At 35.7% G+C, this 27,642-nt stretch overlaps 1 protein-coding gene across 14 annotated transcripts in view; it reads right to left on the bottom strand.

Annotated features, from left to right (window-relative positions):
* GPHN (gephyrin) overlaps window positions 1–27,642 on the bottom strand; it is a 641,151-nt gene that overhangs the window by 253,897 nt on the left and 359,612 nt on the right. The window lies entirely within an intron of this gene.

The following is a 27,642-nucleotide window of genomic DNA, read 5'->3' as shown; positions in this document are numbered from 1 at the left end:
GGTTTCAGGTCTGACATGAGGCCTTTAATCTATTTTGTTTATTCTTTTGGATCATGTAAGAAATTGGTCCAGTTTCATTCTCTTCCATGTAGCTATTCAGTTCCCTAAACACCATTCAGTGAAGAAAACATCCTTTACCCATTGTATATTCTTGCCTCCTTTGTCACACACTAATTGACCATAAAAGCATGGGTTTATTTCTGGGCTCTCTGTTATGTTCCATTGTGTCTATTTTTGTCCCGGTACCATACTGTTTTGATTGCTAGAGTCTATAGTATATTTTGAAATCTGGGATTGTTTTGTTCTTTCTCAAGATGGCTTTGGCTATTCAGGGTCTTTTGTGATTTTATACAGATTACATGATTATTTGTTGCAGTTTTGTGAAAAAATGTTGCTAGTACTTTAATGGGATTGCTTTAAATCTGAGATTGTGTTGGGTAGTATACACATTTAAATGCTATTGGTTCTTCCAACCCACAAGTGGGAAATATGTTGTCATCTTCAATTTCTTTCATCAATGTTTTACAGTTTACCAAGTACAAGGTCTTTCAACTCTTTGGTTAGGTTTATTTTTAGGTATTTTACTCTTTTTGGTGCAGTTGTAAATAGAACTGTTCTCTTAATTTCTTTCTGCTACTTCATTGTTAGTGTATAGAAATCCAACAGTGTTTTGTATATAAATGTTGCATCATGCATCTCTATTGAATTCATTCATCAGTTCCAGCAAGTTTTTGTTTTTGGTGGAGTCTTTAGGATTTTCTATATAAAATATCATGACATCTGCAAATAGTGAAAGTTTTATTTTTTTCCTTACCAATTCGGATGTATTTCATTTTCTGTGTGTGTGTGTGTGTGTGTGTGTGTGTGTCTGTGTGTCTGTGTGTGTGTAATTGCTATGGCTAGGACTTCCAATACTAGGTTGATTAAAAGTGTTAAGAGTGGACATGCTTGTCTTGTTCCTGATCTTAGAAGAAAAGCTCTCAGTTTTTTACCATCGAGTATGATTTTATCTGTGGGTTTTCATATATCATCTTTATCATTTTGAGGTAAGTTCCCTCTAACTATACTTGAAAGTTTTTCCATGAATAGATGTTGTATTTTGTCAAACACTTTTTCTACACCTTTTGAGATGATTATATGGTTTTTATCCTTTCTCCCCTAATGTGACGTATCATGTAGATTGATTTGAGAATACTGAATCACTCTTGTATACTGGAAGAAATCCCACTTTATTAAGGCAAATGATTTTTTAAAATTGTTGGGTTTGGTTTCCTAATATTTTAGTAAGGATTTTTGCCTCTTTGTTCACCAGAGATACTGGCCTGTAGTTTTCCTTTCCTTTTCCTTGTCTGGTTTTGGTATTAGGGTGATGCTTGCATTATAGAATAAATTTAGAAGTTTCCTTCCTCTAAGTTTTGGAATAGTTTGAGAAGAGTAGATATTAACTCTTCTTTAAGTGTTTGGAAGAATTCGCCTTGGAAGCTGTCTAGTCTTGGACTTTTGTTTGTTGGGAGTTTATTGATTACTGATTCAATTTCACTGCTAGTACTTTGTCTGTTTAAATTTTGTACTTCCTGATTCAATTTTGGGAAATTACATGTTTCTAGGAATTTATCAGTTTCTTCAGGGTTATCCAATTTGCTGGCAAATGCTTTTTCATAATATGCCCTTATTATCCTTTGTGTTTCTGTGGTATTGCTTTGCTATTTCTCCTCTTTCATTTCTAATTTTATTTATTTGAGTCCTCTCTCTCTTTCTCATTTGAGCAGTCTGGCTAAAGTTTATTGATTTTGTTGATTTTTTCCAAAAGAACCAGTTCCTGGTTTTATTCAACTGTTTTATTGTGTTTTTGTTGTTTGTTTGTCTTGTTTCTATTCCTTTTACTTCTGCTCTAATCTTTTGAATTTTTATTTATTTTAAAATCTCTTTTCAGTGTTCCAGAATTCACTGTTTATGCACCACACCCAGTGCACCATGCAATATGTGACCTCCACAATATCCACCACCAGGCTCACCCAACCTCCCACCTCTCTCCAAAACCCTCAGTTAGTTCCTCAGAGTCCACAGTCTCTCATGTTCTAATCTTTATTATTTCACAGCCCTGAGATCATAACCTGAGCCAAAACCAAGAGTTGGATGCTTAACGAACTGCTATCCAGGAGCTCCTATACTACATCTTCTTTATTCATTCATTTGATGGACATCTAGGTTCTTCTTATATTTTGCCTATTGTGGACATTGCTGCTATAAACAGTGGGGTGCATGTGCAACTTCAAATCACTATTTCACTATCCTTTGGATAAATACCTCATGGTGCAGTTGTTGGGTCACAGGGTAGCTCTATTTTAAACTTTCTAAGGAACCTCCATGCTGTCTTCCAAAGTGGCTGCACCAGTTTGCATTCCATCAACAGTGTAAGAGGATTCCTCTTTCTCCACATCCTCAACAACATCTGTTGTTTCCTGAGTTGGTAATTTTAGCTATTCTGATTAGTGTGAGGTGGTATCTCACTATGGTTTTGATTTGTATTTCCCTGATGATGAGTGATGTTCAGCATTTTTTCATGTGTCAGTTAGCCATTTCGATGTCTTCTCTGCAGAAATGTCTGTTCATGTCTTTGTCCATTTCTTGACTGGAGTTTTTGTTTTTTGGGTGTTGAGTTTGAGAAGTTCTTTATAGATTTTGGATACTAGCCCTTTATCGGATTTGTTATTTGCAAATATTTTCTGCCATTCTGTAGGTTGCCTTTATTGTGTTGATTGTTTCCTTTGCTGTGCACAAGCTTTTTATCCTGATGAAGTCCCAATAGTTCCTTTTTGCTTTTGCTCCCCTTGCCTTTGGAGATGTATGTAGTAAGAAATGCTGTGGCCAAGTTCAAGAGCTGCCTGTGTTCTCCTCTAGGGTTTTGATAGATTCTTGTTTCATATTTAGGTCTCTCATCCATTTTGAATTTATTTTTTAATACAGTGTAAGAAAGTGGTCCAGTTTCATTCTTCTGTATGTGGCTGTCTAGTTTTCCAAATACCATCTGTTGAAGAGACTGCCTTCTTTTTCCATTGGATATTCTCTCCTAATTTAAGATTAGTTGACCATAGATTTGAGCATCCATTTCTGGGTTCTCTATTCTATTCCATTGATCTATGTGTCTATGTTTGTGCAAATACCACACTGTCTTGATGATTACAGCTTTGTAATACTGCTTGAAGTCTGGAATTGAAATGCCTCCAATTTCGGTTTTCTTTTTCAACATTATTATGGCTATTTGGAATCTTTTCTGGTGCCATATAAATTTTAGAATTGTTTGTTCCAGTTCTGTGAAAAATGCTGGTGTTATTTTGATAGGGACTGCAAAGTATTGCATTCGGTATTGTTGTAATCTTACCTCTTAGAATAGCTTTTGCTGCATCCCAAAGATATTGTGTTTTCATTTTCATTTGTCTCTATATATTTTCTGATTCTGTCTGATTTCTTAGTTGATGCATTCATTGTTTAATAGCATGCTATTGGGGGAACCTAGGTGGCTCAGTGGGTTAAAGCCTCTGCCTTCAGCTCAGGTCATGATCCCTGGGATTGAGCCCTGCATCGGGTGCTCTGCTCAGCAGGGAGCGTGCTTATCTTCCTCTCTCTTTCTGCCTGCCTCTCTGCCAACTTGTGATCTCAATCAAATAAATAAAACCTTTAAAAAAATAGCATGCTATTTAACCTCTACGTGTTCTTTCCAATTTTTTTCTTGTGATAGATTTCTAGTTTCATATTATTGTGGTCAGATAAGATACATGGTATTTTTTTTTTTTTTTTTTTTGAGACCTGTTCGGTGGCCTAATATGTGATCTATTCTGGACAATGTTCCATGTGCACCTGAAAAGAATGTGTATTCTTCTGTTTTCTGGATGGGAAGTTTTGAATACATCTGTTATATCCATCTGGTCTACTGTGTCATTCAAAACCACCATTTCCTTGTTGATTTTTCTGTCTAGATGATTTATTCATAAATGTAAGTAGGGTGTTAAAGTCCCCCAGTATTATTGTATTATCAATTTCTTTTCTTATGTCTATTTATAGTTGCTTTATGTATTTACGTGTTTCCACATTGGGTGTATAATTATTTACAATTCTTGTATCTTGTTGGATTGTTCACTTTGTGATTATGTAGTGTCCTTTGACCGCTATTACAGTCTTTGTTTTAAAGTGTATTTTGGGAGGAGTCTAGATGGCAGAGGAGTGGCAGGCTGAGATGACATCAGGTAGCAGGAGTTCAGCTAGATAGTTACCAGACCATTCTGAACACCTACAAATCCAGCAGGAGATCAAAGAGAAGAAGAGCAGCAATTCTAGAAACAGAAAATTGACCACTTTCTGAAAGGTAGGGCCTGTGGAGAAGTGAATCTGAAGCAACAGGAAGATAGGCCATGGGAAGAGGGGCTGGGTCCCAATAAGTGGTGGAGCAACGGAGCACAAAATCAGAACTTTTAGAGGTCTGCTCCGCTGAGGGACATTGCTCTAGAGGCTAAGCGGGTGTGGGGCCCTTGTGGGGACAGGGTTACAGAAGGATCGGGGGTGTCTGAGTGGACCAGAGCTCACAGGTATTAGAGAGGGGAAGCTGGCTACAGAGAGGAGCAGAGGAGTGAGTTCTCAGCTAGGTGTTACCTTAAACTGTGATCTGTGGCACAGTCAGACCATTGCTCTTTGAACAGGGAACCCACAAGTGTCAGATCCAGGGAGACCCCCTGGAAGAGCGGCAAGGATCTATTGGGCTTGGAGACTCCAAACAGGGCTATGTGCTAGAGACAGAAACACTTTGTCACAGGCTGGGTGAGCTTGGAGTGCAGCTGGAGACTAGGGAGACAAGAGTGACTGAGCGCTTTTCTCCAAGGGCACACTGAGGAGTGGGGCCCCAAGCTCTTGGCTCCTCTGGGCCAGAGACGGGAGGCCGCCATTTTCATTCCTGTCCTCCAGAGCTCTATGGAAAGTGTTCAGGGAACAAAAGCTCCAGAGAGTGAACTGAATCAGATTACCTAGCTCAATCCCTGGCAAGGGCAGTGCAAAGACTCTTGAGAATCACTACAACAGGCCCCTCCCCCAGAAGATCAGCGAGAAATCCAGCCAAGACCAAGCTCATTGATCAAGGAGAACAGTGAAATTCCAGAGGAGGGGAAAGCAAAGCATGGAATTCATGGCTTTCTCCCCATTCTTTAGTCTTGCGAAGTTAATTAAATTTTTTAAATTTTATTTTTTTCTTATTCTCATATTTTTAAACTTTTACTCTTTGCTCTTTTAACATTTTCTAACTAGTTTATCTTAACAATATCTTTCTTTAAAAAAATATTTTTGAACCTTTATTACTATAGTCATATTTTATCCTTCATTGTATCTAACATTATCTTTTGTGGTTTATTCCTTCTAAAAAATTTTGGGATACAATTTCTTCTAAGAGATCAAAATATACACTAAATCTAGCACAGGGTTTGTGCTAGTCTCCAGCCTGAGCAAATTCTCCCCTTTCTTTTCCTAACCAACTTATCTTATTAACACCCTTTTCAGAATTTAAAAAAAGTTTTTCATCTTTACAGTCATATTCCCTTCATCATGTTTACGCTTATGTGTGTGTGTGTGTGTGTGTGTGTGTGTGCACGCATATATGTATTTCTTTCTTTGAAATTTTGGGAAGTAGTTTCTTCTAAGAGACCAAAATACTCCCCAAATAAAGTGGTTGTCTCCCTTCTATTCACCAATCTAATACACATATTTTCTTTTTACTTTTTCTTTTTTAAAATTTTTTTTGAACTTCTTTTTGCCACCTTTCTTCTCCCCACAATTTGGGGACTCTTCTGATTTGGTTACCACACATTTTTCTGAGGTCTTTGCCACCCTTCTAGTATTTTATTTTCTTTTCATATATTCTTATCTGGATAAAATGACAAGGCAGAAAAACTCACCACAGAAAAAGAACAAGAGGCAGTACCGAAGGCTAGGGAGCTAATCAATATGGACGTTGATAATATGTCAGATCTAGAGTTCAGAATGATGATTCTCAAGGTTCTAGCTGGGCTCAAAAAAGGCATAGAAGATATTAGAGAAATGCTGTCTGGATAAATAAAAGCCCCTTCTGGAGAAATAAAATAACTAAAATCTAATCAAGCTATTAAGGTTGATCAATCTTAATCTTAACCTTAATCTAATCAAACTATTAAGGTGCAATAAAAAAAGGAGGCTCTTACTGCTAGGATAAATGAGGCAGAAGAGAGAATTAGTGATATAGAAAACCAAATGGCAGAGAATAAAGAAACTGAGCAAAAGAGAGATAAACAACTAATAGACCACGAGGGGAGAATTCAAGGGGTAAATGATACCATAAGATGAAACAATATTAGAACTGGGATTCCAGAAGAAGAGAGAGGGGGGCAGAAGGTATGTTGAAGCAAATTATTGTACAGAATTTCCCTAATATGGTAAAGGGAACAAGCACCAAAATCCAGGAGGCTCAGAACCCCCCCCCCCAAATCAATAAGAAGAGGTCCACACCCTGTCATCTAATAGGAAAACTTACAAGTCCTAGTGATAAAGAGAAAATCCCAAAAGCAGCCTGGAGCAAGAAGTCTGTAACATACAATGCTAAGAATATTAGATTGGCAGCAGACTTATCCACAGAGACCTGGTAGGCCAGAAAGAACTGGCATGATATATTCAGAGTACTAAATGAGAAAAACATGCAGCCAAGAATACTATATCCAGCTAGGCTATTATTGAAAATAGAAGGAGAGACAAAGAGCTTCCAGGACAAAGAAAAACTAAAAGAGTTTATAAACACCAAACCAGCTCTATAGGAAATATTGAAAAAGGTCCTCTAAGCAAAGAGAGAGACTAAAAGTAGTAGACTAGAAAGGAACAGAGACAATATACAGTAACAGTCACCTTACAGGCAATACAGTGGCACTACATTCATATATCTCAATAGTTACCCTGAATGTAAATGGGCTAAAATGCCCGAATCAAAAGACACAGGGTATCAGAATGGATTAAACAAACAAACAAAGAAAGAAACAAACCCCATCAATATGCTGTCTACAAGAAACTCATTTTAGACCCAAAGATACCTCCAGATGTAAAGTGAGGGGGTGGAAAACAATTTACCATGCTAATGGACTTCAAAAGAAAGCTGGGGTGGCAATCCTTATATCAGATCAATTAGATTTTAAGCCAAAGACTATAATAAGAGAGAGAAGATGAAGGACACTATAACATACTCAGAGTGTCTGTCCAACAAGAAGATCTAACAATTTTAAATATCTACATCTCTAACATGGGAGCAGCCAATAACATAAACCAATTAATAACAAAATCAAAGAAACACATTGATAATAATAAAATAATAGCAGGGGACTTTAATACTCCTCTCACTTAAATGGACAGATCATCCAAGCAAAAGATCAAAGGAAATAAAGGCCTTAAATGACACAGATGACCAGATGGACATCACAGATATATTCAGAACATTCCATCCCAAAGGAAGAGAATACATATTCTTCTATAGTTCACATGGAATATTCTCCAGAATAGATCACATTCTGGGTCACAAATCAGGTCTCAACCAATACCAAAAGCTTGGGATCATTCCTTGCATATTTTCAGACCACAATGCTCTGAAGCCAGAACTCAATCATAAGAGGAGAGTTGGAAAGAACCCAAATACATGGAGGCTAAAGAGCATCCTACTAAAGAATGAATAGGTCAACCAGGAAATTAAAGAATTGACAAAAATTATGGAAACAAATGATAATGAAAATACAACTGTTCAAAATCTGTGGGACACAGCAAAGGCAGTCCTGAGCAGAAAATATATAGTGATACAAGCCTTTCTCAAGAAACAAGAAAGGTCTCAAATACACAACCGAATCCTACACCTAAAGGAGCTGGAGAAAGAACAGCAAAGAAAGCCTAAATCCAGCAGGAGAAGAGAAATAATAAAGATCAGAGCAGAAATCAGTGAAATTAGGAGCTGGTTCTTTGAAAGAATTAATAACATTGATAATCCCCTGGCCAGACTTATCAAAAAGAAAAGAGAAAGGACCCAAATAAATAAAATCATGAGTGACAGAGGAGAGATCACAACCAACACCAAAGAAATACAAATAATTATAAGAACATATTATTAGCAATTATATACCAGCAAATTTGATAATTTGATAATTTGAAAGAAATGGATGCATTCCTAGAGACATATAAACTACCACAACTGAACCAGGAAAAAATAGAAAACCTGAACAAACCCATAACCAGTAAGGAGATTCAAGCAGTCATCAAAAATCTCCTAACAAACAAGAGCCCAGGGTCAGACAGCTTCCTAGGGGAATTCTACCAAGCATTTAAAGAATAATTAATTCCTATTCTCCTGAAACTGTTCCAAAAAATAGAAATGGAAGGAAAACTTCCAAACTCATTTATGAGGCCAGCATTGCCTTGATCCCAAAACCAGACAAAGACCCCATTGAAAAAGAGAATTACAGACCAATATCTTTGATGAACACAGATGTGAAAATTCTCACTAAAATACTAGCCAATAGGATCCAACAGTACATTAAAAGGATTTTCACCATGACCAAGTGGGATTTATTCCAGGGCTGCAAGGTTGGTTCAACATCCACAAATCAATCAATGTGATACAATACATTAATAAAAGAAAGAACAAGAACCATACGATACTCTCAATAGATGCTGAAAAAGCATTTGACAAAGTAGAGCATCCTTTCTTGATCAAAACTCTTTATAGTGTAGGGATAGAGGGTACATACTCAATATCATCAAAGCCATCTATGAAAAACCCACCACGAATATCATTTTCAATGGAGAAAAACTGAGAGCTTTTCCGCTAAGGTCAGGAACACAGCAGGGATGTCCATTATCACCACTGCTATTCATCACAGTACTAGAAGTCCTAACCTCAGCTATCAGACAACAAAAAGAAATTAAAGGCATCCAAATTGGCAAGGAAGAAGTTAAACTATTACTCTCTGCAAATGGTATGATACTTTATGTAGAAAACCCAAAAACATGGCAGGGCTGTCCACCTTCACCACTGCTATTCAGGATAGTACTAGATGTCCTAGGACGCCTCAAAGAAGAAGTCAAACTGGCAAAGAAGAAGTCAAACTCTCACTCTTTGCAGATGATATGAAACTTCATGTGGAAACCCAAAAGAGTCCACTCCAAAACTGCTAGAACCCATATAGGAATTCAGTAAACTCTCAGGATATAAAACTAATGCACAGAAGTCAGTTGAATTTTTATACACCAACAAAGAGACAGAAGAAAGAGAAATTAAGGAGTCAACCCCATTTACAATTGCACTCAAAACCATAAGATACCTAAGAATAAATCTAACCAAAGGCTCAAAGAATCTGTTTTCAGAAAACTATAGAATACACATGAAAGAAATTGAGGAAGACAGAAAGAAATGGAAAAAGGGTTCCATGCTCATGGATTGGAGAACAAATATTGTGAAAATGTCTATGTTATCTAGAGCAGTCTACACATTTAATGCATTCCATATCAAAATACCATAACTTTTTCAAAGAAATGGAACAAATAATCCTACAATTTATATGGAACCAGAAAAGACCCCGAATAGCCAGAGGAATATTGAACAAGAAAACCAAAGCTGGCGGCATCACAATTCCAGACTTCAATCTCTATCACAAACCTGTAATCATCAAGAGAGTATGATACTGACACAAAAACAGACATATAGATCAATGGAAGAGATAGAGAGCCAGCAATGGATCCTCAACTCCACAAGATTAGTTGACTTGATCAACTAAACAATACTAGTTGATCTGGTCAGTTAATCTTCAACAAAGCAGGAAAGAATATCCAATGGGAAAAAAGACAGTCTCTTCAACAATTGGTGTTGGGAAAATTTGGACGGCCACATGCAGTAAAATGAAACTGGACCATTTCCTTACACCACACACAAAAACAGACTCCAAATGGATGAAAGACCTCAATGTGAGACAGGAATCCATCAAAATCCTTAAGAACACAGGCAGCAACCTCTTTGACCTCAGCTGCAGCAACTTCTTTCTAGAAACATTGCCAAAGGCAAGGGAAGCAAGGGTAAAAATGAACAATTGGGACTTTGTCAAGACCAAAATCTTTTGCACAGCAAGGTAAACAGTCAACAAAACCAAAAGACAACTGATAGAATGGGAGAAGATATTTGCAAATGACATATCAGATAAAGGGCTAGTATCCCAAATCTATAAAGAACATCTCAAACTCAATACTCAAAGAACAAATAATCCAATCAAGAAACGGGCAGAGGACATGAACAGACATTTCTGCAAAGACATCCAAATGGCCAACAGACACATGAAAAAGTGCTCCATATCACTTGGCATCAGGGAAATACAAATCAAAACCACAATGAGATACCACCTCACAACAGCCAGAATGGATAAAATTAACAAGTCATAAAACCACAGATGCTGGCGAGGATGCAGAGGAACGGGAATCTTCCTACGCTGTTGCAAGCTAGTGCAGCCACTTTGGAAAGCAGCATGGAGGTTCCTCAAAAAAAGTTGAAAATACAGGCACCCTATGACCCAGCAATCACACTACTGGGTATTTACCCTAAAAATACAAATGTAGTGATCCAAAGGCATACGTGCACCCGAATGTTTATAGCAGCAGTGTCCACAATAGCCAAACTATGGAAAGAACCTAGACGTCCATCAATGGATGAATGGATAAAGAAGTTGTGATATATATATATAGATGTAGATATATATTTACATCTATATATATGGGAATTCTATGCAGCCATCAAAGAAAAGAAATCTTGCCATTTGCGATGATGTGGATGGAACTAGAGGGTATTATGCTGAGTCAAATAAATCAATCAGAGAAAGACAATCATCATTATGATCTCCTTGATATGAGGATATTGAGAGGCAAAGTAGGGGGTGTGTGGGGTTTCAGGGGTAGGGAAGGAAAAAACGAAACAAGATGGGATCAGAGGGAGACAAACTGTAAGAGACTCTTAATCTCAAAAAACAAACTGAAGGTTGCCGGGGGAAAGAGGGTAGGGAGAGGGTGATTGGGTTATGGACATTGGGGAAGGTATGTGCTATGGTGAGTGCTGTGAAGTGTGTAAACCTGGTGATTCACAGACCTGTACCCCTGGGGCTAATAATACATTATATGTTAATAAAAATTTTTTTTAAAAAGTGTATTTTATATGACATAAATATTGCTACCTCAGCTTTCTTTTCATTTCCATTTGCATGATAAATGTTTTTCCAACGCTTCACTTTCAATCTGCATGGGCTTTAGGTCCAAAATGAGAGTCTCTTATAGGCAGTATATAAACAGGTCTACCTTTTATCCATTCAACCATCCTGTTCTTTTGATTGAAGCATTCAGTCCATTTACACAATATAATTATTCATAGGTATGTACTTATTGCCATTTTGTCACTTGATTGTCAAGATAAACCTAAAGGGAATGATATAATATATAAAGACTAAAGAGGGGTGCCTGGGTGGCTCAGTGGGTTAAAGCCTCTGCCTTCGGCTCAGGTCATGATCCCAGGGTATTGGAATGGAGCCCTGCATCTGGCTCTCTGCTCAGCAGGGAGCCTGCTTCTCTGACTCACTCTCTCTGCCTGCCTCTGTGCCTACTTGTGATCTGTCTGTCAAATAAATAAATAAAAATCTTTAAAAAAAAAGAACAAAGAAAATCTGATAATAGAAAACACTAAACACAAGTTGAAGATTTTTGCGTTATGTTCTTTGACGTATCTGTTTCAGTGCCTTATATAATGCCTTGTTTTTTCTAGAGATATCCTACTTTCTTTTCTACCATTTTTTCCTCTTTTTTTTTTTTGCTTTGGGGGAAAACAGGGGGATGAGAACGGACTTTTTCTTTTCCCATTATTGATGTGGAAAAGAGATCAAAATGACTTGTAAGTAACTTAACATCTAATATTTAACTAGTGCTTGTTATCTGTCATATAATTTACTGGTAATTTTCTATTACACTCAGAACACCCATGAGATAGTTATTATATATTACCTTCCAGCTTTTTATAGGTAAACATAAATTCCTAATACCTTTGACAGATACTACTTACCCTTTTGTTCTAATTTTTAAATAATTCTACATCTGGTATAGAAGATAAAATTATTATTTTTCTCAACACTAGAGCTGGATAGCAACACATTGTTCAACAAAAGGTTGAGATACATCTGCCTGAGCTCATACTTATAAAATGAACACCACATGAAAAAACAGAAACAAGAAAAGGATTTTTGTTTATTTCCTTTGAAAGATTATTCTGTTTTATCTTCTTCAAGCATATCAAATAAGAAAAGGCATGAACAGCCAGATATATTCAATATTAAATGATAATACAAAAGTAATTTTTTAAAATAAGGAATATATTTAAAAATCAGGTCACCTCAGCTAGCACACTAGACTCATTAACAGACTGAGCTGTCATTAACTTCTATAAATATCATCTAGTGTAGAGCTACCAAGGAGAAAAAGAAAGACAATAAACAAGAATAAAAATCTTGAACCTATTTTCAAGTTAATTGTGGAGTAATTTGTTATTTTTATTACTTAAAACACCTTCCAAAATACATAAAGTATGGGTACCAGAATGAATCCATTTATTCATTCAGCAAGTATTGTTTGAGTACTTAGCACAGGCAAGGCAGTGTTAGGCTATAGGTCACAAGATTAAGTAAATAGTCTTACCCTAGGGGAGTTTACAGATTTAAAGAAAAATATCAGTAAGTGTTAAGATTATTAAATAAGTGCTATGGGTATGTGAAAGGCTATGTGAATGACAGGAAGAGTGTTTCAGTCTTAGGTGAGAGAGGGTAATAGTGATTAGGGATGAAAGAAGGAAAAATCCAAGGCGGTACCTAAAAAACAGGTGTTACAGACGCAGACTGGGAAGAACATTTCAGGCAGAGGAAATGGTATGTAAGAAGGACAAAAAGCTAGAAAGAGAACCTGATGTGTGTAGTAACAATGAGAATGGATGGGTGGAATGGAGTAAATAATTGGGATTCCCCAGAAAATTCATATGTCAAAATCCTAACCTCAGTGTGATGGTATAAGGAGATGGGGGCCCTGGGATGTGCTTATTAGGTCATGAGGGTAGAGCTCTCATAAATGGAATTATTATCTTTATCAAAGGGACTCTATAGAGCTCTTGACCCATCATCACGTAAGGCTGAGAAAAAAAGGTCAGAATTCTACATCCTAGAAGAGGCTCTCACCATAACCTAACCAGGCTGACACTCTACTCTCAAACTTCCAGAATTTGAGAATTGTGTGAAGTAAGTTTCTGTTTGTTTAGAAGCCACCCCACCTATGGTAAATTGTTATAGTAGCTCAAGTCAAAACAGTGGGAAATGCTGTTAAGAAGGCAGTTAGCAGAAATAATTTATATAGGTCCTGGAGAATAATCTTAAAGAATTCAGTTTGTATTCATAGGAAAATGACATTTCACTGAAGTTTTGAAAAGAGGAATAATATGCTGTTATTTTTGTTTCAAAAACATATCTCTGGGCTATGATGTGAAAAACTTTTTGGACAGATGGAAAACAGGAAGCAAAGAAACCAGTTAAGAGAATGTTGGAATAACAGATGTGAATTCAGATGGTTGCAATAGTGAAATGGACAGGTTAGAGTTCCTTGAGTATATTCTGACTTACAGAGAATGTAACAGCAACTTTTATATTCTAAAATATATTTTTCAAAATTTAAATACATAAAGAATAGTTTTTTACATGGGATATTTCAGTGAAAACTGGTCCTAATCAAGATTTATACTAGAATTTCAATATATTGTGTTAAACTTAAAGGCAGAGATATTTAAAGAATATTTAAATATATTCTTATTTCCATTAAAAATAAATTTTTATTAAGTATTAAATAAAAATTTATATTGCTGGCATAAAATGTAGACAGTAAGAACCCACCTACGTATCTATAATCCAGATAACAGATAATAGAGATGTAGATATGTATATGTAGCTATGTATCTTATATCATCAAAGACTACTTATATCTTCAAAAACTACTGTGTGCCTTGTCTTGATCTCAAGCCTCTTGTTTGCAAAAAACTCTTTTCCTGAATCTTAAAACCATTTCCTTACTTATTTTTATAATTACCTTATTGAGATAGAACCTATATACTCTACAACATATCCATTTAAACTGTAAAATTAAAAAATTTTAAAGTATATTCACAGATTTGTATGACCACCATCATGATCAACTTTAGAACATTTTTATCAGCCTGCCCAAAAAATCTTATGCCCATCAGCAGTCCACATTTTCTTTCAATCCCAACTCGATACAACCAACAATCTACTTTTGTCTCTTTGAGTTTGCATATTCTGAAATTTCATGTGGAATCACATAACATGTGGTCCGTTGTGACTGTCTTCTTTTACTTAGCATAATGTTTATAGGATTCATCCATGTTGCAGCACACATCAGTCACTCATTTACTTAAAAAAATACTTTTGCACATATGTTTATCTAAATATATTGTTCTATCCAGTTCAGCATGTTTTTGAAATTCATACAAATGGAATCATGTATATATATTCTTATATAACTTGGTTTTCTCATTCAACATTGTGTTTGTGGCATTTCTCCATGTTGATGTACATAGCTATGGTTCATTTTTACTGATGTGCTATATTTTATTGTATAATTATACCACAATTTACCTATCTATTCTGTTTATGGGCATTTTTTTGCTTCCATTTGTTGCTATTAAAAAAATGCAGCAATTATAAAAAAACATTCTTTTACATTTCTCTTTGTATGTATATGCAAGGTTTTCTATAAGCCAATGTTCTTTAACTTGCAGGTCAAAGCCAATTAAAAGGAGGGTAACTGACTTAAATAGTCATAAGTAGCATGCCAAAATACCCAAAAAGGAACAGAAACTACCAGAATGCCTTCCTTATTGCTAGGATTATTGTTTCCTAAACATTTTGTAATTTCTATAAACATATATATGCATGTCTGTGTATACATATATATGTATATATACATAACCAAATAGAGACAGACACACACACGTGTGGGATTACAATGTGAAGTATATTTCTTACTGTGGCTCATGGTCAAAAAGCACAAGATACCTTTCAAGGGTATATTACTAGATGTGGTTTATAAGTCATAGTAATAAGCAGAAGTGTATTATTACTATATAAAAACAAATCATTCTCCACACTCCCACCAGCAGGACTGCTGCCCATCCTGACAAGGCTTGATGTTGACAGGTTGTTTTGGGGGTTTTTTTGGTCTTTTCTTTTTTTAATGTTGTTTGAAAGACTAGATGATAGACAAGTAATAAAGCAACTACAGTAAAATGTTAATGGCAGAATTTAGGTATATAAAGGGTAATCACTAAAATTCTTTCAATGTGGCATGTAAAAAGGTCAAGGTAAAACTGCCTCAACCGCTAACAGTTTTTTACAAAGCAATATCAGACTGGACTATCCTATTCGAACCACAGTTTAGGCTGATCTTATCCTATAAACAGCTCTGATAAAACCACTTCCCTTAAGAAATGTCCATAGGGTTACTAGAAAATTACATACTTCACCTTGGCCAGTCTGAACAAGGATATTCTACTGATCTTCTTCAAATTTCCTAGTCACTATCTTTACCCTGTTTTCCCACTTTTACAAAATTGGGAAGCTTTTGTGGGAAACAGAAAACAGGATAGTTCTCCCACTATTACAAATGGGATAGTTTTCCCACTATTATAAATGTATAAGCACCTTACTTTTTATTTATATATTGGCCTATTATTTTTGTTCTGTAACTTATGCATCTTTATTTGTTTCTACAGGGTGTTCAAGATTTATAAACTTTGGAGGGCAGGGGTAGACCCTCCAGCCTCTAGTAGAAGGTTATGATCATTTATACACTTAATAAATCCATTTTTATGTAACAAGGGAAGTTCAGAAAATTGAGCTAAATTTATATAATCTCCACGTCAGAAAATAAAAAATAAACACAAAATAAACCTTGCAAAATTTGACTCTCTTTAAAAAAATATATTTTGGATTTATAGGATAGCAATTGATATATATAGCTCGATCTTTTATCTAACAAACTAGATGAACTCTTCCATTGGTTCTAAATGACTACTGGTTTTTATAAAGTTTCTATATAATCATGAAGCTCTGTTTTGACCTTTTAAGGCCTATTCTATTTAGTTCTTCTACTTTGTACGATTTTGAACAGAAGTAGCTATAGTAGGACTCTGTCTTATTCCTAACTTCAAAGAAAAGACTAATAGCCTCTATTAACTGTATTTGCTTGATAGGTAAAGGAAGTTCCCTTCTAATCCTAGCTTGCTAAGAGATATTATTCATAAATGGGTGTTGAATTTTGTTAAATGGTTTTTATAAGACTATATTATTTTTCCCCTTTAATTTGTTAATGTGATGATTCATGTTAACCCGTTATCTAATGCTGAATCATCTTTGTATCCTTGAAATAAATCAATGTTGGTCTTGATGTATTGTTCTTTATATATTGCTGGATTTGTTGTGTTAGTATTTTATTTTTGAAGTTTTTTTAATCTATATTCACCATGATATTAGTTTGTATTTTTCATTTTTTCAATTACTGTTTTCTGGTTTTGGTAACAAGATTATTGTAGTTTCATAACATGAATTAGGAAACATTTACATTTCTACTATCCTCAGGAAGAGCTTATATAAGATTAGTTGTTTGTTCTATAGAATATGGCTCTAAAATATAAAAGTTGTATAGAATATGGCTCTAAAATGAACTGTTTTTAAAAATATAATTTGTTTTTTTGAACATTACATTTACTGAGAAACTGAGAAGATTAAAAATATAGAGAGAGGGCGCCTGGGTGGCTCAGTGGGTTAAGCCGCTGCCTTCGGCTCAGGTCATGATCTCAGGGTCATGGGATCGAGTCCCGCATCAGGCTCTCTGCTCAGCGGGGAGCCTGCTTCCTTCTCTTTCTCTCTCTGCCTGCCTCTCCGTCTACTTGTGGTTTCTCTCTGTCAAATAAATAAAATCTTTAAAAAAAAAATAAAAAAATAAAAAAATATAAAAATATAGAGAGTTCACATATACCCTGCACCAGTTTCCCCTATATTTAGCATCTTACATTAGCATGGTATATTTTGTTAGAATTAATGCAACAATATTGGTATATTATCATTAACTAAAGTCCATACATTATTTATATTTTCTAATGTCCTTTTTCTGTTACAGGATCCCATCCAGATTGCCTAATTATTACACTTAGTTTTCAAGTCTTGTTACGCTCCTCTTGGCTGTGACAGTTTCCCAGGCTTCCCTTGGACTTAATGAACTTGACAATTTTCAGGAGTACTGGCTAGGTATTTTGTAGGGTACCCATTACTAGAGTATGTCTGATATTTTTCTCATAAAACTAGAGTTGTGGGATTTGGGGAGGAAGACCACAGAAATAAAGCGCTATTTTCATCACATCATATCAAAGGTATAAAAGCATATTATGATACATGAATGTTACTGACTTTGATCACTTTGTCAGATTTCTCTGCAGTAAAGTTACTCTTTTTCTTCCCTTTCCATATATACTCTTAGTCACTGCATGCAGCCCAAACCAAGGAGTGAGGAGTAGTGTGCCCCCTCCTTGAGGGTAGAGCATCTACATAAATAATTTGGAAATCTTCTACATGAAAGATTTGTTTCTTTTCTGTCACTATTAATTTATTCAATCATTTATTTATATTAGATGGACTCATGGATATTTATATCCTGGGTTACAATAAAGTACTACTGCATTTTGTTGCTCAAAGTGTTCCATCTTTTATCATTGGGAGCTTTGTCAGTTGGCTCCTGTGTTTCTTTTTTTTTACATTTTTTAAAAATTAATTTTTAAATTTTTTATAAACATATATTTTTATCCTCAGGGGTACAGGTCTGTGAATCGCCAGGTTTGCACACTTCACAGCACTCATCAAAGCACATACCCTCCCCAATATCCATAACCCCACCCCCCTTCTCCCAAACCTGCTCCCCCCAGCAACCCTCAGTTTGTTTTGTGAGATTAAGAGTCACTTATGGTTCTTCTTTGACATACACCCATCAATGTAGTTTTTTGTTTGCTTTTTTGAGCATTTTCTTACTTTTGAGCACTAAAGACACTCAAGACTTATATATGTCTTGCCCCACTGGAATAGCCATTTGTCTGAAGAGAATTCCTTTTACTGGTCAATGGTATTAAAAAACCAAGATCTGAGCATTAGGTGTGCTTGTTGTTACTGAGGCATTATTTCTTTTGGACCCTTTCTACCAAAAGAGGAAAGGAATATATGTGTGTATGCTAACCTGTGTAGATACACATATCTACAAATATTTCTATCTATAACTATTTGTATGGTTAATATTAAACTAATATTAACCTAAATATGGTTAAAATTAAATATAATCTTAAACTTAACTTGAATCCATAGTGATGTCTCCAACTCTGAACCCATGGATCATTCTAGGCTCCTCCAGAGAGATGTGTGATTTCTATACTAATGAGAAACATGACTCCCAATTTACTTAATCATTCAAACATACATAGCAAACATACAGAGTGAATAGTTAACCAGAATTGTTAACCCATATTTCCAAGGGATATAACTAACACCTAGAATAAAGTCCTTATATACAGTTCCTTTATCTTTAGTCTTACAAATACCATGTATATCCAAAGTTACAGCAGACCCCCACCCATTAACCATGTTTTCACTTTCTTCAGTTTGTTAACCATGATCAACTGCAGTCTGGAAAGAGATGATCCTTTCATATCACTGGAAAGTCAATATCACTGGAAGGTCAATAGAAGCCTAACACTATGTCACACTGCCTATGTAATTAATCTCACTTCATCACATTACATAGGCATTTTATCTTATACATCATCATCATCATCATCATCATAAGGATGAGGAGAATATAGTAAGATACCTTGAGAGTGAGACCACATTTACATAACTTTAACTACAGTGTATTGTTATAATTGTTTTACTTTATTATTAGTTATTGTTATTAATCTCCTACTGTGCCTAATTTATAAATTAAACTTTATGATATTTATGTATGTATAGGAAAAAAACATAGCATATACAGAGTCTGGCACTATCTGTGGTTTTAGGCCTCCACTAGGGGTCATGGAATGAATGTATCCCTTGTGGATAAAGGGCGACTACTGTATTTACATCCGTATCTTTTCCCTCGAGCCCCTTCCATGAGATTGTTTCTTATATTTGCAATACATTTAGATGCTCTTGTTGGAGTCTGCATTATTTTCTAGGATCTGCCAACTGCTTAAATGTTGTTTTAAAAAATTTTTGCATATGTTAAGCATTCTTTGTGATGTAAAGTTCTTTGAGTTTTGACAAATGCATAATGTCAGGTTTCCATATTTCCCGCCCTACAGTATCATAGAAGATATGTTACAGCCCCCCAAATCTATTCTGATTCATCCATTCATCTATGTTCCTCTTCCCACAAATTTCTGGCAGTCACTGATCATTTTACTATCTATACTGTTTAACTTTTTAAAAAATGTCACAAAATTGGAATCATATGGTATGTACCTTTTCAAACTGGCTTTTACTTAGCAATATGCATTTAGGATCCTGTGTGTTATTTTGTGACTTGATAGCTCATTTCCTTTTATCATTGAATATATAATATATACATATTATATATATATAATACAAATCCATTATGTGCATGCAACAAAATTTACTTATCCATTTACCTGCTGAAATACATCTTGGTTGATTCTAGCTTTTGGCAATGATTTTCTGAACATTCAGGTGTGGATTTTTATGTGGGCATAAGTTTTCAAATTAACTGGGTAAATATCTAGAAGTTCTTTGTTTATTTTGGATATGAGTTCTTTTTTAGATATTGTGATAGAAGAACTAGATGAAAAAAATCAATAAGGATATGGAAAAAACTCAAAGACACATCAATTATCAGGATCTAATTGACACAGAATGTTGCACCTGACTGAACAATCTACATTCTTCTCCAGTGCATTCACCAAGAGAGATCATACCTGAGACCATAAAAATAAACCTCAAGAAGTTTAAAATAATTGAAATCATGCACTGCATTTGATGTCCACAATAGAAGCAAATGAAATCAATAACAGAAAGCTAACAGTAAATTCCCATACACTTTGAACTACTTATAAACTACTTCAAGTTTATAAATTTCTAGATAACCAAAGGAACAAAGAAGTTTCAAAAGAAATGAAACAAAAAATACGGCAATGATTGCAAATGAAAAGACAATATATCAGATTTTGTGTAGTGTGCCTAAGACAGTGCTTGTAATATATTACAAAGGAGGTAAAATCTCAAATCAACAACATAAGCTTCTGCCTTAAGGACTGTAAAGAGCAAAATAAACTCAAAATAAAGAATGAAATCATAAGGAGCAGAGATCAATGAAATTTGCAAATGGAAAAATAATGAAAACCAATGAAACAAAATCTCATTCTTTGAAAATATCAATAATACTGAAATATCTTAAGCCAGATGGAAAAAGAAAAGAAGAGAAATTACCAATAAAGGAATGAAATAGTAATATGAATATAGACAGTTAAGACAAAAACATAATAATCAGAAGATACTAGGAAAAGTCCATACACATAAATTAGATAACTTAGATGAAATGGATGAATTCCTTAAAAAGCACAAAATGTTACAGTTAATCAAATATAAAACAGATAGTTTGTAAAGCTTTATAATTTTTATGGAAATTGAATCTACAGTGCAAAAACTCTAGAAAAACAAATCTCTAGGTCATATGGTTTCACTAGTAACTTTTACAAAATATTTAAAGAGAAATTAATATAAATCCTACATAAACTCTTCCAGAGAATAGAAAAGGGAACACTTTTTCTTGGGAGATTGTGTATCTTTTTTAAAATTAAATTAAATTAAAATTTTTTTTCGGTGTTCCAAATTCATTGTTTATGCACCACACCCAGTGCTCCATGCAATATGTGCCCTCCTTAATACCCACCCATCCAAACCCAACCCAACCCCCACCCATCCAAAACCCTCAGTTTGTTTCTCAGAGTCTCTCTTGGTTTGAATACCCCTCTGATTTTCCCCAATTCACTTCTCCTCTCTATCTCCCAATGTCCTCTCTATTATTCCTTATGCTCCACAAGTAAATGAAATCATATGATAACTGACTCTATCTGCATGGCTTATTTCACTCAGTATAATCTCCTCCAGACCCATCCATGTTGATACAAAAGTTGGGTATTCATCCTTTCTGGTGGAGGCATAATACTCCATTGTATATATATGGACCATATTGAGATACCACCTTATACCACTTAGAATGGCCAAAATCAACAAGACAGTAAACAACAAGTGTTGGAGAGGATGTGGAGAAAGGGGAACCCTCTTACACTGTTGGTGGGAAGGCAAGTTGGTATAGCCACTTTGAAAACAGTGTGGAGATTCCTTAAGAAATTAAAAATAGAGCTACCCTATGACCCTGCAATTGCACTACTGGGTATTTACCCCAAAGATAAAGATGTAGTGAAAAGAAAGGCCATCTGTACCCCAGTGTTCATAGCAGCAATAGCCACCATTGCCAAACCAAGATGCCCTTCAACAGATGAATGGATAAAGAAGAAAAGGAAAGGGTGGGGTTATGGGCATTGGGGAGGGTATGTGCTTTGGTGAGTGCTGTGAAGTGTGTAAACCTGGCGATTCACAGACCTGTACCCCTGGGGATAAAAATATATGTTTATAAAAAATAAAAAATTTTAAAAAAAGAAGAAAAGGAAATACTTTATATTACCTTTTTTATGAAGGTAATGTTACCTTGACAGTAAAAACATATAAAAAAATCCTGTAAAACAATTTCTCTTATGAATATAGATATGAAAATTCTTACCAAAATGTTACCAGATTTCAGCAATATACAAAAAGAATTAAAAGGGAAAAAAAAATGATATGACACAACCTAGTGGAGTTTATTTTAAGAATGCAAGACTGTATGTAAAAAAGTCAATCAACAAAATCAATCAAACTGACAGGCTAGGAAAAAAGAAGATCACATAATTATACGAATTTATGCAAAATGTATATCAGTATCCATCCATCATAAAATGTCTCAGAAAAACTTGGAAAAGAAACAGAGCAGAAACTCTCTCAAACTTAAAAGCTTTTTCAGAAAGCCTATAAATGATACTATACTAATTGATGAAAGACTGAAAGCTTTTCCCATAAGATCAGGAAAAAGGCAGGAATGTCCATCTCATCATGGCTCCAGAACACAGTGGTGGAAGTTCTAGTTAGAACAACCGGCAAGAAAAAAAAAATCAAGTCACGCCAATCGGGAAGGAAGAAATTGCCCCTATTTGTAGATAACATAAATGTACTGAAAATACGGAAGACTCTTTAAAAAAAAAAAGGCAACAGAAAATACCCTCCTAAAACTAATCGTACTAGTCTGTAATCTATGTTGTAGTACATAAGATCAATAAACAAATTATACTACTACAAAGAACAAATTGGTGGTTGCCAGAGGGGAGAGGAGTAGGGTGATGGGTGAAATGGGTGGAGTTATGGAATGAATAAGTCCTAGGGATGAAAGGTACAGCATAGGGAATACATAATATATGGTAACAGATTGTAGCTACATTTGTGGTGAGCATAGCATAATATATAAAGTTGTCAAATCATTATGTTGTATACCTAAAAGTGAGGTGCTATTATGTGTTGACTATATTTTAATTAAAAAAATTAAATACCATTTACAGACTTGTGATGTCTAGTACTGTATGTTAGAAGCTTAGAAGTTGCCACTCCATCCTAAAGACAAGTAAAAGGCTGAATGGACTGAAAAATGAATCCTTTCTAGATCTGTAAGAGATGGAAGATACAGGTCAAACTACTGTCTCCAAGACTGGAGAGACCAATAGGCAAAACAGAAAGTTCTGGCTTATCAAAGCAGAGACTCACAAGGAAAAGAGCTACAGGAAACAGTGCTGAGGTGGGAAAACCTGAATTGTAATTGATGAATAGTTGGATGCTTGGTACGGACAAGTGGATGTTAAAAATTCCAGGAGGACCCAGTCATAGGGGACCCTCCAAAATACTGTGAGATTTATTTCCAAGAGTATAACCAGGTTCCTACAGAAGATAATGAAAAAATGTCCTCGTGCTTCCAGCAAAGGGAGAGGAAAGGAACCATTTTGAAATACTGTTAGTACTGTGTTCTTCTTAATCAGGCCTGACTTCAGGGATAACTGGTTAATCAGAGCATAATCCATTGGGATATTATCAGAGCCTAATTGACCTGGAAAAAGCAACATACCCAAATTCTGCTCACTCTAGTCATGCTGTCCCACCTAAGGTTGGGGATGTGGTGAGAAAGAAATGAGAAACATTTGCAAGGTGCAAAATCCAGAGGCACAAATTCACTAAAGGACTGATACCTAATTTGTAGGACTATAAAACACTTCCCACCCCCCAAATATCATCACCATATTACTAAAGGACATTTAAAACATTTCCTTTTTTTGTGGAGAAAGAGGAACCTCTTGCACTGTTGGTTGGAATGCAAATTGGTACAGCCACTGTGGAAAACGAGATGGAAGTTCTTCAAAAAGATGTAAATAGAGGATACATGCACCCTGATGTTTATAGCAGCATTACCTACAACACCCAAATTCTGGAAACAGTCCAAATGTCCATCAACTGATAAATGGATTAAGATGTGGTATAGACACACACACACACACACACACACACACACACACACACACGTATTACCCATAAAAAAACAATGAAAACTTGCCATCTGCAACGATTTAGATGAAACTAAGGAGTATTATGCTAAGTGAAAATGAAGTCAGTCAGTCAGAGGAGGACAAATACCATTATGATTTCACTCAAATGTAGAATTTAGGAAACAAATGAGTATAGAGGGAAAAAAGAGAGGCAAACCAAGAAACAGACTCTCAACTTTAGAGAACAAACTGATGGTTACCAGAGGGGAGGTGCGAGGTGGGATGAATAAAATAGGTGATGGGGATTAAGGAGAACACCTTTGATGAGCACTGGGTGTTATACGTAACTGTTGAGTCACTAAATTGTTTACCTGAAACTAATATTACATTGTATATTAGCTATCTGGAATTTAAATAAAAATATAAAAAAATCTAAAAAGAAACCTAGTTCCTTTCATCTAATACACAATGTATGGCTATCAAGAATAAAAAATTATAAGGCAAAAACACAATTTCAAAAGACAAAGCAAACATCATAACCAGACATGGCAGTGATTTTGGCAGATCAGAATTTAAAACTATGATTAATATGTTAAGGGTTGTAATGGATAAAGTAGATAGAATGCAGGAACAGTTGGGTGATGTAAGCAAAAAGAATCCAATGAAAGAACTAAAAAGAAATGCTAGGCATGAAAAAACATTGATCAGTAATGAAGAATACCCTTGGTGGGCACCATTAGTAGACTAGACACAGCTGAGCAAAGAATTTCTGAGTTAGAGGATATATCAATAAAACCCTTTAAAACTGCAAAGAAAAGGGCGCCTGGGTGGCTCAGTGGGTTAAGCCACTGCCTTTGGCTCAGGTCATGACCTCAGGGTCCTGGGATCGAGTCCCACATCGGGCTCTCTGCTCGGCAGGGAGTCTGCTTCCTCCTCTCTCTCTCTCTGCCTGCCACTCTGCCTACTTGTGATCTCTCTCTCTATCAAATAAATAAATAAATTAAAAAAAAAAACCTGCAAAGTAAAAAGAACAAAGACTGAAAACAAAATAAAATATCCAGGGACTGCGGGACAACTACAGAAGGTATAACATATGTATAATGGGAATAACAGAAGAGAGAAAATAACAGAAGAAATACTTGAAAAAACAGTGTTTGAGAATTTCTCCAAATTAATGTCAGACACCAAACCATAGATTCAGGAAGCTCAGAGAACTTGAAGTAGCATAAATGCAAAAATGAAAAACAAAAAACCCTAAACTATACTTACGCATATAATTTCAAACTACAGATAATTAAAGAAAAAGAATCTTGAAAAGTGTCAGAGAAAAAAGTACAACAAAACCCTTCCCTAAGGAGAAACAATTATACCTGACTTTGTCTCAGAAGCCATGCAAGCAGGAAGAAAGTAGAAGGAAAGACTTAATTGTTGCAAGAAAAGAACAACCAACTCAGAATTCTGTACTGTGAAATCATCCTTAAAAGTGCAGGAGAAATAAAGGCTTCACAAATAAAAATTGAGGTTATTTGTTGCCAGTAGATCTGCCTTGCAAAAAATGTTACAAGAAGTTCTTTAGAGAAAAGGGAAATAATGTAGGTCCTTACATAGAGCATAAAAAGATGGAATAAGTGAAAGTAAAATAAAAACTTATTTTTCTTATTCTTAGCTGATCTAACATATGTTTGTTCAAAATTATAATATATTCAGTTATATATAAAAATATAATATATTCAGTTATATATGCTTATGTATATATCTTATGTGTATATATATATATATGCTTATATATAAGTGAAATGAGTGACAGCAATAATACAAAGGATGGGAGGAAGGAATTAGGATAATTTTATTATAAGGTATTCACACTATTTGTGAAACAGTATAATGTCATTTGAAAGTGGAATTGGGTTAATTGTGAATGTATACTGTAAACTCTAGGAAAACCACAAAAATAGTAAAATAAGAAGTATAGTCAATATGCTAAGAAAGGAGAAAAAAATTGAATCAGATATAAGGCTCAATTAAACAAAAGCAGAAAAAGCAAAAGATAAAAATAGGAATGAAGAACAGCAAAAATTGGAAAAATATTCAATATGGTAGTCATTAATCCAGCTCTATTAAAATCACTATGAATTTGAATGGTCTAAATGCACCAATTAAAAGACAGAGATTGTTGAAGATGGTGGAGAAGTAGCAGGCTGAGACTACTTCAACTAGCAGGAGATCAGCAGGATAGCTTATGCAAATCCATCGGCAGATCGAAGAGAAGAACAGCAATTCTGGAAACAGAAAAACAACCACTTTCTGAAAGGTAGGATTGGCGGAGAAGTGAACCCAAAGCGACGGGAAGATAGACCCCGGGGGGAGGGGCCGGCTCCTGGCAAGCGGCGCAGCAACGGAGCACAAAATCAGGACTTTTAAAAGTCTGTTCCGCTGAGGGACATTGCTCCAGAGGTTAAACCGGGCGAAGCCCACGCGGGGTCAGCGTGGCCTCAGGTCCCACAGGGTCACAAAAGGATCGGGGGTGTCTGAGTGTCGCAAAGCTTGAGGGTATTGGAACGGGAAAACCGGCTACCAGAGAGAGAGCCGACAGTAAGCTCACAGCTCGGGGTTACCTTGAACCGGCCACAGGCTCGGTGAGCTTGGAGTGCGGCCGGAGGTCAGGCAGACGGGAGTAACTCGGCGCTGTTCTCTGAGGACACACTGAGGAGTGGGGCCCCAGGCTCTCGGCTCCTCCAGGCCGGAGACCAGGAGGCCCCCATTTGTATTCCCGTCCGCCGGAACTCGAGGGAAAGTGCTCAGGGAACAAAAGCTCCTGAAAGCAAACCCGAGCAGATTACTCAGCCCCTGATAAGGGCGGTGCAATTCCACCTGGGGCAAAGACACTTGAGAATCACTACACCAGGCCCCTCCCCCAGAAGATCAACAAGAAATCCAGCCAAGACCAAGTTCACCTACCAAGGAGTGCGGTTTCAATACCAAGGAGAGCAGCAGAATTCCAAGTTGGAGAAAGCAAAGCACGGAACTCATGGCTTTCTCCCTGTGATTTTGTTAGTCTTGCAGTTAATTTAATTTTTTTCTTTTTCATTTCTTTTCTCTTCTTTTGCTAAATTTTTTAAACTTTTACCCTTTTCTTTTTTTAACGTTTTTTAACTAGTTTATCTAATATATATATTTTTTCTCTTTTATATTTTTCTTTATTCATTTTCTTTTTTTTATTCTTTTCTTTTCTTTTTTCTTTCTTTCCTTTTGAACCTCTTTTTATCCCCTTTCTCCCCCCTCACGAGTTGGGATCTCTTCTAATTTGGTTAAAGCATATTTTCCTGGGGTTGTTGCCACCCTTTTAGTATTTTACTTGCTCCTTCATATACTCTTATCTGGACAAAATGACAAGGCGGAAAAATTCACCACAAAAAAAGAACAAGAGGCAGTACCGAAGGCTAGGGACCTAATCAATACAGACATTGGTAATATGTCAGATCTAGAGTTCAGAATGACAATTCTCAAGGTTCTAGCCGGGCTTGAAAAAAGCATGGAAGATATTAGAGAAACCCTCTCGGGAGATATAAAAGCCCTTTCTGGAGAAATAAAAGAACTAAAATCTAACCAAGGTGAAATAAAAAAAGCTATTAATGAGGTGCAATCAAAAATGGAGGCTCTCACTGCTAGGATAAATGAGGCAGAAGTAAGAATTAGTGATATAGAAGACCAAATGACAGAGAATAAAGATGATGAGCAAAAGAGGGACAAACAGCTACTGGACCACGAGGGGAGAATTGGAGAGATAAGTGACACCATAAGACGAAACAACA

Source organism: Mustela lutreola, chromosome 7, assembly GCF_030435805.1.
Source record: "Mustela lutreola isolate mMusLut2 chromosome 7, mMusLut2.pri, whole genome shotgun sequence".
In the NCBI taxonomy this organism is placed as follows: Eukaryota; Metazoa; Chordata; class Mammalia; order Carnivora; family Mustelidae; genus Mustela; species Mustela lutreola.
This window is presented reverse-complemented; position numbering and strand designations above follow the sequence as displayed.